Here is a 17,339-nt window from a genome sequence, read left to right as displayed (position 1 = left end):
GTTGTCGAGGGCTGATTTCATTTCCTATGACAAAAAGCCTTCTGTTTCCACCGCCAAACCTTTCAGGGGAGAATTTGGAACAGTTTGGCACCATTTTTGAGAGAATTGGAGAATTTCAGATTTTTGCTGGAATTGTGACCCCGGGGCTTAGAAAATTTTTTTCCCACAGGTTTTGTCTTCGAGGGCTGATTTCATTTCCTATGACAAAAAGACTTCTGTTTCCACCGCCAAACCTTTCATGGGAGAATTTGCAACAGTTTGGCACCATTTTTGAGAGAATTGGAGAATTTCAGATTTTTGCTGAAATTGTGACCCCGGGGCTTAGAAAATTTTTTCCCCACAGGTTTTGTCTTCGAGGGCTGATTTCATTTCCTATGACAAAAAGCCTTCTGTTTCCACCGCCAAAGCTTTCATGGGAGAATTTGCAACAGTTTGGCACCATTTTTGAGAGAATTGGAGAATTTCAGATTTTTGCTGAAATTGTGACCCCGGGGCTTAGAAAAATTTTTCCCCACAGGTTTTGTCTTCGAGGGCTGATTTCATTTCCTATGACAAAAAGACTTCTGTTTCCACCTCCAAATCTTTCATGGGAGAATTTGCAACAGTTTGGCACCATTTTTGAGAGAATTGGAGAATTTCAGATTTTTGCTGAAGTTGTGACCCCGGGGCTTAGAATTTTTTTTTTTTTACAGGTAAAGTTGTCGAGGGCTGATTTCATTTCCTATGACAAAAAGACTTCTGTTTCCACCGCCAAACCTTTCATGGGAGAATTTGCAACAGTTTGGCACCATTTTTGAGAGAATTGGAGAATTTCAGATTTTTGCTGAAATTGTGACCCCGGGGCTTAGAAATTTTTTTCCCCAAAGGTTTTGTCTTCGAGGGCTGATTTCATTTCCTATGACAAAAAGACTTCTGTTTCCACCGCCAAACCTTTCATGGGAGAATTTGCAACAGTTTGGCACCATTTTTGAGAGAATTGGAGAATTTCAGATTTTTGCTGAAGTTGTGACCCCGGGGCTTAGAATTTTTTTTTTTTTACAGGTAAAGTTGTCGAGGGCTGATTTCATTTCCTATGACAAAAAGACTTCTGTTTCCACCGCCAAACCTTTCATGGGAGAATTTGCAACAGTTTGGCACCATTTTTGAGAGAATTGGAGAATTTCAGATTTTTGCTGAAATTGTGACCCCGGGGCTTAGAAAATTTTTTCCCCACAGGTTTTGTCTTCGAGGGCTGATTTCATTTCCTATGACAAAAAGCCTTCTGTTTCCACCGCCAAAGCTTTCATGGGAGAATTTGCAACAGTTTGGCACCATTTTTGAGAGAATTGGAGAATTTCAGATTTTTGCTGAAATTGTGACCCCGGGGCTTAGAAAAATTTTTCCCCACAGGTTTTGTCTTCGAGGGCTGATTTCATTTCCTATGACAAAAAGACTTCTGTTTCCACCTCCAAATCTTTCATGGGAGAATTTGCAACAGTTTGGCACCATTTTTGAGAGAATTGGAGAATTTCAGATTTTTGCTGAAGTTGTGACCCCGGGGCTTAGAATTTTTTTTTTTTTTACAGGTAAAGTTGTCGAGGGCTGATTTCATTTCCTATGACAAAAAGACTTCTGTTTCCACCGCCAAACCTTTCATGGGAGAATTTGCAACAGTTTGGCACCATTTTTGAGAGAATTGGAGAATTTCAGATTTTTGCTGAAATTGTGACCCCGGGGCTTAGAAATTTTTTCCCCAAAAGGTTTTGTCTTCGAGGGCTGATTTCATTTCCTATGACAAAAAGACTTCTGTTTCCACCGCCAAACCTTTCATGGGAGAATTTGCAACAGTTTGGCACCATTTTTGAGAGAATTGGAGAATTTCAGATTTTTGCTGAAGTTGTGACCCCGGGGCTTAGAATTTTTTTTTTTTTACAGGTAAAGTTGTCGAGGGCTGATTTCATTTCCTATGACAAAAAGACTTCTGTTTCCACCGCCAAACCTTTCATGGGAGAATTTGCAACAGTTTGGCACCATTTTTGAGAGAATTGGAGAATTTCAGATTTTTGCTGAAATTGTGACCCCGGGGCTTAGAAATTTTTTTCCCCAAAGGTTTTGTCTTCGAGGGCTGATTTCATTTCCTATGACAAAAAGACTTCTGTTTCCACCGCCAAACCTTTCATGGGAGAATTTGCAACAGTTTGGCACCATTTTTGAGAGAATTGGAGAATTTCAGATTTTTGCTGAAGTTGTGACCCCGGGGCTTAGAATTTTTTTTTTTCACAGGTAAAGTTGTCGAGGGCTGATTTCATTTCCTATGACAAAAAGCCTTCTGTTTCCACCGCCAAACATTTCATGGGAGAATTTGCAACAGTTTGGCACCATTTTTGAGAGAATTGGAGAATTTCAGATTTTTGCTGAAGTTGTGACCCCGGGGCTTAGAAAAATTTTTTCCCACAGGTTTTGTCTTCGAGGGCTGATTTCATTTCCTATGACAAAAAGCCTTCTGTTTCCACCGCCAAACCTTTCAGGGGAGAATTTGCAACAGTTTGGCACCATTTTTGAGAGAATTGGAGAATTTCAGATTTTTGCTGAAGTTGTGACCCCGGGGCTTAGAAAAATTTTTTCCCACAGGTTTTGTCTTCGAGGGCTGATTTCATTTCCTATGACAAAAAGCCTTCTGTTTCCACCGCCAAACCTTTCAGGGGAGAATTTGCAACAGTTTGGCACCATTTTTGAGAGAATTGGAGAATTTCAGATTTTTGCTGAAATTGTGACCCCGGGGCTTAGAATTTTTTTTTTTCACAGGTAAAGTTGTCGAGGGCTGATTTCATTTCCTATCACAAAAAGCCTTCTGTTTCCACCGCGAAACCTTTCAGGGGAGAATTTGCAACAGTTTGGCACCATTTTTGAGAGAATTGGAGAATTTCAGATTTTTGCTGAAATTGTGACCCCGGGGCTTAGAAAAATTTTTCCCCACAGGTTTTGTCTTCGAGGGCTGATTTCATTTCCTATGACAAAAAGACTTCTGTTTCCACCGCCTAACCTTTCATGGGAGAATTTGCAACAGTTTGGCACCATGTTTGAGAGAATTGGAGAATTTCAGATTTTTGCTGAAATTGTGACTCCGGGGCTTAGAATTTTTTTTTTCACAGGTAAAGTTGTCGAGGGCTGATTTCATTTCCTATGACAAAAAGCCTTCTGTTTCCACCGCCAAACCTTTCAGGGGAGAATTTGGAACAGTTTGGCACCATTTTTGAGAGAATTGGAGAATTTCATATTTTTGCTGAAATTGTGACCCCGGGGCTTATAAAATTTTTTCCCCACAGGTTTTGTCTTCGAGGGCTGATTTCATTTCCTATGACAAAAAGACTTCTGTTTCCACCGCCAAACCTTTCATGGGAGAATTTGGAACAGTTTGGAACCATTTTTGAGAGAATTGGAGAATTTCAGATTTTTGCTGAAGTTGTGACCCCGGGGCTTAGAATTTTTTTTTTTCACAGGTAAAGTTGTCGAGGGCTGATTTCATTTCCTATGACAAAAAGCCTTCTGTTTCCACCACCAAACCTTTCAGGGGAGAATTTGGAACAGTTTGGCACCATTTTTGAGAGAATTGGAGAATTTCAGATTTTTGCTGAAGTTGTGACCCCGGGGCTTAGAATTTTTTTTTTTTTACAGGTAAAGTTGTCGAGGGCTGATTTCATTTCCTATGACAAAAAGCCTTCTGTTTCCACCGCCAAACCTTTCAGGGGAGAATTTGGAACAGTTTGGCACCATTTTTGAGAGAATTGGAGAATTTCAGATTTTTGCTGAAATTGTGACCCCGGGGCTTAGAAAATTTTTTCCCCACAGGTTTTGTGTTCGAGGGCTAATTTCATTTCCTATGACAAAAAGACTTCTGTTTCCACCGCCAAACCTTTCAGGGGAGAATTTGGAACAGTTTGGCACCATTTTTGAGAGAATTGGAGAATTTCAGATTTTTGCTGAAGTTGTGACCCCGGAGCTTAGAATTTTTTTTTTTTACAGGTAAAGTTGTCGAGGGCTGATTTCATTTCCTATGACAAAAAGCCTTCTGTTTCCACCGCCAAACCTTTCAGGGGAGAATTTGGAACAGTTTGGCACCATTTTTGAGAGAATTGGAGAATTTCAGATTTTTGCAGAAATTGTGACCCCGGGGCTTAGAATTTTTTTTTTCACAGGTAAAGTTGTCGAGGGCTGATTTCATTTCCTATCACAAAAAGCCTTCTGTTTCCACCGCGAAACCTTTCAGGGGAGAATTTGCAACAGTTTGGCACCATTTTTGAGAGAATTGGAGAATTTCAGATTTTTGTTTCAGATTTTTGCTGAAATTGTGACCCCGGGGCTTAGTATTTTTTTTTTTCACAGGTAAAGTTGTCGAGGGATGATTTCATTTCCTATGACAAAAAGCCTTCTGTTTCCACCGCCAAACCTTTCAGGGGAGAATTTGCAACAGTTTGGCACCATTTTTGAGAGAATTGGAGAATTTCAGATTTTTGCTGAAACTGTGACCCAGGGGCTTAGAATTTTTTTTTTTCACAGGTAAAGTTGTCGAGGGCTGATTTCATTTCCTATGACAAAACGCCTTCTGTTTGCACCGCCAAACCTTTCAGGGGAGAATTTGCAACAGTTTGGCACCATTTTTTGAGAGAATTGGAGAATTTCAGATTTTTGCTGAAATTGTGACCCCGGGGCTTAGAAAATTTTTTTCCCACAGGTTTTGTCTTCGAGGGCTGATTTCATTTCCTATGACAAAAAGACTTCTGTTTCCACCGCCAAACCTTTCATGGGAGAATTTGCAACAGTTTGGCACCATTTTTGAGAGAATTGGAGAATTTCAGATTTTTGTTTCAGATTTTTGCTGAAATTGTGACCCCGGGGCTTAGAATTTTTTTTTTTTCACAGGTAAAGTTGTCGAGGGCTGATTTCATTTCCTATGACAAAAAGCCTTCTGTTTCCACCGCCAAACCTTTCAGGGGAGAATTTGGAACAGTTTGGCACCATTTTTGAGAGAATTGGAGAATTTCAGATTTTTGCTGGAATTGTGACCCCGGGGCTTAGAAAATTTTTTTCCCACAGGTTTTGTCTTCGAGGGCTGGTTTCATTTCCTATGACAAAAAGACTTCTGTTTCCACCGCCAAACCTTTCATGGGAGAATTTGCAACAGTTTGGCACCATTTTTGAGAGAATTGGAGAATTTCAGATTTTTGCTGAAATTGTGACCCCGGGGCTTAGAAAATTTTTTCCCCACAGGTTTTGTCTTCGAGGGCTGATTTCATTTCCTATGACAAAAAGCCTTCTGTTTCCACCGCCAAAGCTTTCATGGGAGAATTTGCAACAGTTTGGCACCATTTTTGAGAGAATTGGAGAATTTCAGATTTTTGCTGAAATTGTGACCCCGGGGCTTAGAAAAATTTTTCCCCACAGGTTTTGTCTTCGAGGGCTGATTTCATTTCCTATGACAAAAAGACTTCTGTTTCCACCTCCAAATCTTTCATGGGAGAATTTGCAACAGTTTGGCACCATTTTTGAGAGAATTGGAGAATTTCAGATTTTTGCTGAAGTTGTGACCCCGGGGCTTAGAATTTTTTTTTTTTTACAGGTAAAGTTGTCGAGGGCTGATTTCATTTCCTATGACAAAAAGACTTCTGTTTCCACCGCCAAACCTTTCATGGGAGAATTTGCAACAGTTTGGCACCATTTTTGAGAGAATTGGAGAATTTCAGATTTTTGCTGAAATTGTGACCCCGGGGCTTAGAAATTTTTTTCCCCAAAGGTTTTGTCTTCGAGGGCTGATTTCATTTCCTATGACAAAAAGACTTCTGTTTCCACCGCCAAACCTTTCATGGGAGAATTTGCAACAGTTTGGCACCATTTTTGAGAGAATTGGAGAATTTCAGATTTTTGCTGAAGTTGTGACCCCGGGGCTTAGAATTTTTTTTTTTTTACAGGTAAAGTTGTCGAGGGCTGATTTCATTTCCTATGACAAAAAGACTTCTGTTTCCACCGCCAAACCTTTCATGGGAGAATTTGCAACAGTTTGGCACCATTTTTGAGAGAATTGGAGAATTTCAGATTTTTGCTGAAATTGTGACCCCGGGGCTTAGAAAATTTTTTCCCCACAGGTTTTGTCTTCGAGGGCTGATTTCATTTCCTATGACAAAAAGCCTTCTGTTTCCACCGCCAAAGCTTTCATGGGAGAATTTGCAACAGTTTGGCACCATTTTTGAGAGAATTGGAGAATTTCAGATTTTTGCTGAAATTGTGACCCCGGGGCTTAGAAAAATTTTTCCCCACAGGTTTTGTCTTCGAGGGCTGATTTCATTTCCTATGACAAAAAGACTTCTGTTTCCACCTCCAAATCTTTCATGGGAGAATTTGCAACAGTTTGGCACCATTTTTGAGAGAATTGGAGAATTTCAGATTTTTGCTGAAGTTGTGACCCCGGGGCTTAGAATTTTTTTTTTTTTTACAGGTAAAGTTGTCGAGGGCTGATTTCATTTCCTATGACAAAAAGACTTCTGTTTCCACCGCCAAACCTTTCATGGGAGAATTTGCAACAGTTTGGCACCATTTTTGAGAGAATTGGAGAATTTCAGATTTTTGCTGAAATTGTGACCCCGGGGCTTAGAAATTTTTTCCCCAAAAGGTTTTGTCTTCGAGGGCTGATTTCATTTCCTATGACAAAAAGACTTCTGTTTCCACCGCCAAACCTTTCATGGGAGAATTTGCAACAGTTTGGCACCATTTTTGAGAGAATTGGAGAATTTCAGATTTTTGCTGAAGTTGTGACCCCGGGGCTTAGAATTTTTTTTTTTTTACAGGTAAAGTTGTCGAGGGCTGATTTCATTTCCTATGACAAAAAGACTTCTGTTTCCACCGCCAAACCTTTCATGGGAGAATTTGCAACAGTTTGGCACCATTTTTGAGAGAATTGGAGAATTTCAGATTTTTGCTGAAATTGTGACCCCGGGGCTTAGAAATTTTTTTCCCCAAAGGTTTTGTCTTCGAGGGCTGATTTCATTTCCTATGACAAAAAGACTTCTGTTTCCACCGCCAAACCTTTCATGGGAGAATTTGCAACAGTTTGGCACCATTTTTGAGAGAATTGGAGAATTTCAGATTTTTGCTGAAGTTGTGACCCCGGGGCTTAGAATTTTTTTTTCCCCCACAGGTTTCGTCTTCGAGGGCTGATTTCATTTCCTATGACAAAAAGCCTTCTGTTTCCACCGCCAAACCTTTCAGGGGAGAATTTGGAACAGTTTGGCACCATTTTTGAGAGAATTGGAGAATTTCAGATTTTTGCTGAAATTGTGACCCCGGGGCTTAGAAAATTTTTTCCCCACAGGTTTTGTCTTCGAGGGCTGATTTCATTTCCTATGACAAAAAGCCTTCTGTTTCCACCGCCAAACCTTTCAGGGGAGAATTTGGAACAGTTTGGCACCATTTTTGAGAGAATTGGAGAATTTCAGATTTTTGCTGAAATTGTGACCCCGGGGATTAGAATTTTTTTTTTTCACAGGTAAAGTTGTCGAGGGCTGATTTCATTTCCTATGACAAAAAGCCTTCTGTTTCCACCGCCAAACCTTTCAGGGGAGAATTTGCAACAGTTTGGCACCATTTTTGAGAGAATTGGAGAATTTCAGATTTTTGCTGAAATTGTGACCCCGGGGCTTAGAAAATTTTTCCCCCACAGGTTTTGTCTTCGAGGGCTGATTTCATTTCCTATGACAAAAAGACTTCTGTTTCCACCGCCAAACCTTTCATGGGAGAATTTGCAACAGTTTGGCACCATTTTTGAGAGAATTGGAGAATTTCAGATTTTTGCTGAAATTGTGACCCCGGGGCTTAGAAATTTTTTTCCCCAAAGGTTTTGTCTTCGAGGGCTGATTTCATTTCCTATGACAAAAAGCCTTCTGTTTCCACCGCCAAAGCTTTCATGGGAGAATTTGCAACAGTTTGGCACCATTTTTGAGAGAATTGGAGAATTTCAGATTTTTGCTGAAATTGTGACCCCGGGGCTTAGAAAATTTTTTCCCCACAGGTTTTGTCTTCGAGGGCTGATTTCATTTCCTATGACAAAAAGACTTCTGTTTCCACCTCCAAATCTTTCATGGGAGAATTTGCAACAGTTTGGCACCATTTTTGAGAGAATTGGAGAATTTCAGATTTTTGCTGAAGTTGTGACCCCGGGGCTTAGAATTTTTTTTTTTTACAGGTAAAGTTGTCGAGGGCTGATTTCATTTCCTATGACAAAAAGACTTCTGTTTCCACCGCCAAACCTTTCATGGGAGAATTTGCAACAGTTTGGCACCATTTTTGAGAGAATTGGAGAATTTCAGATTTTTGCTGAAATTGTGACCCCGGGGCTTAGAAATTTTTTTCCCCAAAGGTTTTGTCTTCGAGGGCTGATTTCATTTCCTATGACAAAAAGACTTCTGTTTCCACCGCCAAACCTTTCATGGGAGAATTTGCAACAGTTTGGCACCATTTTTGAGAGAATTGGAGAATTTCAGATTTTTGCTGAAGTTGTGACCCCGGGGCTTAGAATTTTTTTTCCCCCACAGGTTTCGTCTTCGAGGGCTGATTTCATTTCCTATGACAAAAAGCCTTCTGTTTCCACCGCCAAACCTTTCAGGGGAGAATTTGGAACAGTTTGGCACCATTTTTGAGAGAATTGGAGAATTTCAGATTTTTGCTGAAATTGTGACCCCGGGGCTTAGAAAATTTTTTCCCCACAGGTTTTGTCTTCGAGGGCTGATTTCATTTCCTATGACAAAAAGCCTTCTGTTTCCACCGCCAAACCTTTCAGGGGAGAATTTGGAACAGTTTGGCACCATTTTTGAGAGAATTGGAGAATTTCAGATTTTTGCAGAAATTGTGACCCCGGGGCTTAGAATTTTTTTTTTCACAGGTAAAGTTGTCGAGGGCTGATTTCATTTCCTATCACAAAAAGCCTTCTGTTTCCACCGCGAAACCTTTCAGGGGAGAATTTGCAACAGTTTGGCACCATTTTTGAGAGAATTGGAGAATTTCAGATTTTTGTTTCAGATTTTTGCTGAAATTGTGACCCCGGGGCTTAGTATTTTTTTTTTTCACAGGTAAAGTTGTCGAGGGATGATTTCATTTCCTATGACAAAAAGCCTTCTGTTTCCACCGCCAAACCTTTCAGGGGAGAATTTGCAACAGTTTGGCACCATTTTTGAGAGAATTGGAGAATTTCAGATTTTTGCTGAAACTGTGACCCCGGGGCTTAGAATTTTTTTTTTTCACAGGTAAAGTTGTCGAGGGCTGATTTCATTTCCTATGACAAAACGCCTTCTGTTTGCACCGCCAAACCTTTCAGGGGAGAATTTGCAACAGTTTGGCACCATTTTTTGAGAGAATTGGAGAATTTCAGATTTTTGCTGAAATTGTGACCCCGGGGCTTAGAAAATTTTTTTCCCACAGGTTTTGTCTTCGAGGGCTGATTTCATTTCCTATGACAAAAAGACTTCTGTTTCCACCGCCAAACCTTTCATGGGAGAATTTGCAACAGTTTGGCACCATTTTTGAGAGAATTGGAGAATTTCAGATTTTTGTTTCAGATTTTTGCTGAAATTGTGACCCCGGGGCTTAGAATTTTTTTTTTTTCACAGGTAAAGTTGTCGAGGGCTGATTTCATTTCCTATGACAAAAAGCCTTCTGTTTCCACCGCCAAACCTTTCAGGGGAGAATTTGGAACAGTTTGGCACCATTTTTGAGAGAATTGGAGAATTTCAGATTTTTGCTGGAATTGTGACCCCGGGGCTTAGAAAAATTTTTTCCCACAGGTTTTGTCTTCGAGGGCTGGTTTCATTTCCTATGACAAAAAGACTTCTGTTTCCACCGCCAAACCTTTCATGGGAGAATTTGCAACAGTTTGGCACCATTTTTGAGAGAATTGGAGAATTTCAGATTTTTGCTGAAATTGTGACCCCGGGGCTTAGAAAATTTTTTCCCCACAGGTTTTGTCTTCGAGGGCTGATTTCATTTCCTATGACAAAAAGCCTTCTGTTTCCACCGCCAAAGCTTTCATGGGAGAATTTGCAACAGTTTGGCACCATTTTTGAGAGAATTGGAGAATTTCAGATTTTTGCTGAAATTGTGACCCCGGGGCTTAGAAAAATTTTTCCCCACAGGTTTTGTCTTCGAGGGCTGATTTCATTTCCTATGACAAAAAGACTTCTGTTTCCACCTCCAAATCTTTCATGGGAGAATTTGCAACAGTTTGGCACCATTTTTGAGAGAATTGGAGAATTTCAGATTTTTGCTGAAGTTGTGACCCCGGGGCTTAGAATTTTTTTTTTTTTACAGGTAAAGTTGTCGAGGGCTGATTTCATTTCCTATGACAAAAAGACTTCTGTTTCCACCGCCAAACCTTTCATGGGAGAATTTGCAACAGTTTGGCACCATTTTTGAGAGAATTGGAGAATTTCAGATTTTTGCTGAAATTGTGACCCCGGGGCTTAGAAATTTTTTTCCCCAAAGGTTTTGTCTTCGAGGGCTGATTTCATTTCCTATGACAAAAAGACTTCTGTTTCCACCGCCAAACCTTTCATGGGAGAATTTGCAACAGTTTGGCACCATTTTTGAGAGAATTGGAGAATTTCAGATTTTTGCTGAAGTTGTGACCCCGGGGCTTAGAATTTTTTTTTTTTTACAGGTAAAGTTGTCGAGGGCTGATTTCATTTCCTATGACAAAAAGACTTCTGTTTCCACCGCCAAACCTTTCATGGGAGAATTTGCAACAGTTTGGCACCATTTTTGAGAGAATTGGAGAATTTCAGATTTTTGCTGAAATTGTGACCCCGGGGCTTAGAAAATTTTTTCCCCACAGGTTTTGTCTTCGAGGGCTGATTTCATTTCCTATGACAAAAAGCCTTCTGTTTCCACCGCCAAAGCTTTCATGGGAGAATTTGCAACAGTTTGGCACCATTTTTGAGAGAATTGGAGAATTTCAGATTTTTGCTGAAATTGTGACCCCGGGGCTTAGAAAAATTTTTCCCCACAGGTTTTGTCTTCGAGGGCTGATTTCATTTCCTATGACAAAAAGACTTCTGTTTCCACCTCCAAATCTTTCATGGGAGAATTTGCAACAGTTTGGCACCATTTTTGAGAGAATTGGAGAATTTCAGATTTTTGCTGAAGTTGTGACCCCGGGGCTTAGAATTTTTTTTTTTTTTACAGGTAAAGTTGTCGAGGGCTGATTTCATTTCCTATGACAAAAAGACTTCTGTTTCCACCGCCAAACCTTTCATGGGAGAATTTGCAACAGTTTGGCACCATTTTTGAGAGAATTGGAGAATTTCAGATTTTTGCTGAAATTGTGACCCCGGGGCTTAGAAATTTTTTCCCCAAAAGGTTTTGTCTTCGAGGGCTGATTTCATTTCCTATGACAAAAAGACTTCTGTTTCCACCGCCAAACCTTTCATGGGAGAATTTGCAACAGTTTGGCACCATTTTTGAGAGAATTGGAGAATTTCAGATTTTTGCTGAAGTTGTGACCCCGGGGCTTAGAATTTTTTTTTTTTTACAGGTAAAGTTGTCGAGGGCTGATTTCATTTCCTATGACAAAAAGACTTCTGTTTCCACCGCCAAACCTTTCATGGGAGAATTTGCAACAGTTTGGCACCATTTTTGAGAGAATTGGAGAATTTCAGATTTTTGCTGAAATTGTGACCCCGGGGCTTAGAAATTTTTTCCCCCAAAGGTTTTGTCTTCGAGGGCTGATTTCATTTCCTATGACAAAAAGACTTCTGTTTCCACCGCCAAACCTTTCATGGGAGAATTTGCAACAGTTTGGCACCATTTTTGAGAGAATTGGAGAATTTCAGATTTTTGCTGAAGTTGTGACCCCGGGGCTTAGAATTTTTTTTTCCCCCACAGGTTTCGTCTTCGAGGGCTGATTTCATTTCCTATGACAAAAAGCCTTCTGTTTCCACCGCCAAACCTTTCAGGGGAGAATTTGGAACAGTTTGGCACCATTTTTGAGAGAATTGGAGAATTTCAGATTTTTGCTGAAATTGTGACCCCGGGGCTTAGAAAATTTTTTCCCCACAGGTTTTGTCTTCGAGGGCTGATTTCATTTCCTATGACAAAAAGCCTTCTGTTTCCACCGCCAAACCTTTCAGGGGAGAATTTGGAACAGTTTGGCACCATTTTTGAGAGAATTGGAGAATTTCAGATTTTTGCTGAAATTGTGACCCCGGGGATTAGAATTTTTTTTTTTCACAGGTAAAGTTGTCGAGGGCTGATTTCATTTCCTATGACAAAAAGCCTTCTGTTTCCACCGCCAAACCTTTCAGGGGAGAATTTGCAACAGTTTGGCACCATTTTTGAGAGAATTGGAGAATTTCAGATTTTTGCTGAAATTGTGACCCCGGGGCTTAGAAAATTTTTCCCCCACAGGTTTTGTCTTCGAGGGCTGATTTCATTTCCTATGACAAAAAGACTTCTGTTTCCACCGCCAAACCTTTCATGGGAGAATTTGCAACAGTTTGGCACCATTTTTGAGAGAATTGGAGAATTTCAGATTTTTGCTGAAATTGTGACCCCGGGGCTTAGAAATTTTTTTCCCCAAAGGTTTTGTCTTCGAGGGCTGATTTCATTTCCTATGACAAAAAGCCTTCTGTTTCCACCGCCAAAGCTTTCATGGGAGAATTTGCAACAGTTTGGCACCATTTTTGAGAGAATTGGAGAATTTCAGATTTTTGCTGAAATTGTGACCCCGGGGCTTAGAAAATTTTTTCCCCACAGGTTTTGTCTTCGAGGGCTGATTTCATTTCCTATGACAAAAAGACTTCTGTTTCCACCTCCAAATCTTTCATGGGAGAATTTGCAACAGTTTGGCACCATTTTTGAGAGAATTGGAGAATTTCAGATTTTTGCTGAAGTTGTGACCCCGGGGCTTAGAATTTTTTTTTTTTACAGGTAAAGTTGTCGAGGGCTGATTTCATTTCCTATGACAAAAAGACTTCTGTTTCCACCGCCAAACCTTTCATGGGAGAATTTGCAACAGTTTGGCACCATTTTTGAGAGAATTGGAGAATTTCAGATTTTTGCTGAAATTGTGACCCCGGGGCTTAGAAATTTTTTTCCCCAAAGGTTTTGTCTTCGAGGGCTGATTTCATTTCCTATGACAAAAAGACTTCTGTTTCCACCGCCAAACCTTTCATGGGAGAATTTGCAACAGTTTGGCACCATTTTTGAGAGAATTGGAGAATTTCAGATTTTTGCTGAAGTTGTGACCCCGGGGCTTAGAATTTTTTTTCCCCCACAGGTTTCGTCTTCGAGGGCTGATTTCATTTCCTATGACAAAAAGCCTTCTGTTTCCACCGCCAAACCTTTCAGGGGAGAATTTGGAACAGTTTGGCACCATTTTTGAGAGAATTGGAGAATTTCAGATTTTTGCTGAAATTGTGACCCCGGGGCTTAGAAAATTTTTTCCCCACAGGTTTTGTCTTCGAGGGCTGATTTCATTTCCTATGACAAAAAGCCTTCTGTTTCCACCGCCAAACCTTTCAGGGGAGAATTTGGAACAGTTTGGCACCATTTTTGAGAGAATTGGAGAATTTCAGATTTTTGCTGAAATTGTGACCCCGGGGATTAGAATTTTTTTTTTTTCACAGGTAAAGTTGTCGAGGGCTGATTTCATTTCCTATGACAAAAAGCCTTCTGTTTCCACCGCCAAACCTTTCAGGGGAGAATTTGGAACAGTTTGGCACCATTTTTGAGAGAATTGGAGAATTTCAGATTTTTGCTGAAATTGTTACCCCGGGGCTTAGAAAATTTTTTTCCCACAGGTTTTGTCTTCGAGGGCTGATTTCATTTCCTATGACAAAAAACCTTCTGTTTCCACCGCCAAACCTTTCATGAGAGAATTTGCAACAGTTTGGCACCATTTTTGAGAGAATTGGAGAATTTCAGATTTTTGCTGAAATTGTGACCCCGGCGCATAGTATTTTTTTTTTTTCACAGGTAAAGTTGTCGAGGGATGATTTCATTTCCTATGACAAAAAGCCTTCTGTTTCCACCGCCAAACCTTTCAGGGGAGAATTTGCAACAGTTTGGCACCATTTTTGAGAGAATTGGAGAATTTCAGATTTTTGCTGAAATTGTGACCCCGGGGCTTAGAATTTTTTTTTTTCACAGGTAAAGTTGTCGAGGGCTGATTTCATTTCCTATGACAAAAAGCCTTCTGTTTGCACCGCCAAACCTTTCAGGGGAGAATTTGCAACAGTTTGGCACCATTTTTTGAGAGAATTGGAGAATTTCAGATTTTTGCTGAAATTGTGACCCCGGGGCTTAGAAAATTTTTTTCCCACAGGTTTTGTCTTCGAGGGCTGATTTCATTTCCTATGACAAAAAGACTTCTGTTTCCACCGCCAAACCTTTCATGGGAGAATTTGCAACAGTTTGGCACCATTTTTGAGAGAATTGGAGAATTTCAGATTTTTGCTGAAATTGTGACCCCGGGGCTTAGAATTTTTTTTTTTCACAGGTAAAGTTGTCGAGGGCTGATTTCATTTCCTATGACAAAAAGCCTTCTGTTTCCACCGCCAAACCTTTCAGGGGAGAATTTGGAACAGTTTGGCACCATTTTTGAGAGAATTGGAGAATTTCAGATTTTTGCTGAAATTGTGACCCCGGGGCTTAGAAATTTTTTTCCCCACAGGTTTTGTCTTCGAGGGCTGATTTCATTTCCTATGACAAAAAGACTTCTGTTTCCACCGCCAAACCTTTCATGGGAGAATTTGCAACAGTTTGGCACCATTTTTGAGAGAAGTGGAGAATTTCAGATTTTTGTTTCAGATTTTTGCTGAAATTGTGACCCCGGGGCTTAGAATTTTTTTTTTTCACAGGTAAAGTTGTCGAGGGCTGATTTCATTTCCTATGACAAAAAGCCTTCTGTTTCCACCGCCAAACCTTTCAGGGGAGAATTTGGAACAGTTTGGCACCATTTTTGAGAGAATTGGAGAATTTCAGATTTTTGCTGAAATTTTACCCCGGGGCTTAGAATTTTTTTTCCCCACAGGTAAAGTTGCCAAGGGCTGATTTCATTTCCTATGAGAAAAAGCCTTCCGTTTCCACCGCCAAACCTTTCATGGGAGAATTTGCAACAGTTTGGCACCATTTTTGAGAGAATTGGAGAATTTCAGATTTTTGCTGAAGTTGTGACCCCGGGGCTTAGAAAAGTTTTTTCCCACAGGTTTTGTCTTCGAGGGCTGATTTCATTTCCTATGACAAAAAGACTTCTGTTTCCACCGCCAAACCTTTCATGGGAGAATTTGCAACAGTTTGGCACCATTTTTGAGAGAATTGGAGAATTTCAGATTTTTGCTGAAATTGTGACCCCGGGGCTTAGAATTTTTTTTTTTCACAGGTAAAGTTGTCGAGGGCTGATTTCATTTCCTATGACAAAAAGCCTTCTGTTTCCACCGCCAAACCTTTCAGGGGAGAATTTGGAACAGTTTGGCACCATTTTTGAGAGAATTGGAGAATTTCAGATTTTTGCTGAAATTGTGACCCCGGGGCTTAGAAATTTTTTTCCCCACAGGTTTTGTCTTCGAGGGCTGATTTCATTTCCTATGACAAAAAGACTTCTGTTTCCACCGCCAAACCTTTCATGGGAGAATTTGCAACAGTTTGGCACCATTTTTGAGAGAATTGGAGAATTTCAGATTTTTGTTTCAGATTTTTGCTGAAATTGTGACCCCGGGGCTTAGAATTTTTTTTTTCACAGGTAAAGTTGTCGAGGGCTGATTTCATTTCCTATGACAAAAAGCCTTCTGTTTCCACCGCCAAACCTTTCAGGGGAGAATTTGGAACAGTTTGGCACCATTTTTGAGAGAATTGGAGAATTTCAGATTTTTGCTGAAATTGTGACCCCGGGGCTTAGAAAATTTTTTTCCCACAGGTTTTGTCTTCGAGGGCTGATTTCATTTCCTATGACAAAAAGACTTCTGTTTCCACCGCCAAACCTTTCATGGGAGAATTTGCAACAGTTTGGCACCATTTTTGAGAGAATTGGAGAATTTCAGATTTTTGCTGAAATTGTGACCCCGGGGCTTAGAATTTTTTTTTTTCACAGGTAAAGTTGTCGAGGGCTGATTTCATTTCCTATGACAAAAAGCCTTCTGTTTCCACAGCCAAACCTTTCATGGGAGAATTTGCAACAGTTTGGCACCATTTTTGAGAGAATTGGAGAATTTCAGATTTTTGCTGAAATTGTGACCCCGGGGCTTAGAATTTTTTTTTTTCACAGGTAAAGTTGTCGAGGGCTGATTTCATTTCCTATGACAAAAAGCCTTCTGTTTCCACCGCCAAACCTTTCAGGGGAGAATTTGGAACAGTTTGGCACCATTTTTGAGAGAATTGGAGAATTTCAGATTTTTGCTGAAATTGTGACCCCGGGGCTTAGAAAATTTTTCCCCCACAGGTTTTGTCTTCGAGGGCTGATTTCATTTCCTATGACAAAAAGACTTCTGTTTCCACCGCCAAACCTTTCATGGGAGAATTTGCAACAGTTTGGCACCATTTTTGAGAGAATTGGAGAATTTCAGATTTTTGCTGAAATTGTGACCCCGGGGCTTAGAATTTTTTTTTTTCACAGGTAAAGTTGTCGAGGGCTGATTTCATTTCCTATGACAAAAAGCCTTCTGTTTCCACCGCCAAACCTTTCAGGGGAGAATTTGGAACAGTTTGGCACCATTTTTGAGAGAATTGGAGAATTTCAGATTTTTGCTGAAATTGTGACCCCGGGGCTTAGAAATTTTTTTCCCCACAGGTTTTGTCTTCGAGGGCTGATTTCATTTCCTATGACAAAAAGACTTCTGTTTCCACCGCCAAACCTTTCATGGGAGAATTTGCAACAGTTTGGCACCATTTTTGAGAGAATTGGAGAATTTCAGATTTTTGTTTCAGATTTTTGCTGAAATTGTGACCCCGGGGCTTAGAATTTTTTTTTTTCACAGGTAAAGTTGTCGAGGGCTGATTTCATTTCCTATGACAAAAAGCCTTCTGTTTCCACCGCCAAACCTTTCAGGGGAGAATTTGGAACAGTTTGGCACCATTTTTGAGAGAATTGGAGAATTTCAGATTTTTGCTGAAATTGTGACCCCGGGGCTTAGAATTTTTTTTTTCCACAGGTAAAGTTGTCGAGGGCTGATTTCATTTCCTATCACAAAAAACCTTCTGTTTCCACCGCCAAACCTTTCATGGGAGAATTTGCAACAGTTTGGCACCATTTTTGAGAGAATTGGAGAATTTCAGATTTTTGCTGAAATTTTGACCCCCGGCTTAGAATTTTTTTTTTCACAGGTAAA

This window comes from Podarcis liolepis (genome assembly GCF_965112155.1).
Source record: "Podarcis liolepis genome assembly, chromosome: 1".
Taxonomy (NCBI): domain Eukaryota; kingdom Metazoa; phylum Chordata; class Lepidosauria; order Squamata; family Lacertidae; genus Podarcis; species Podarcis liolepis.
Note: the sequence above shows the minus strand (reverse complement) of the source record.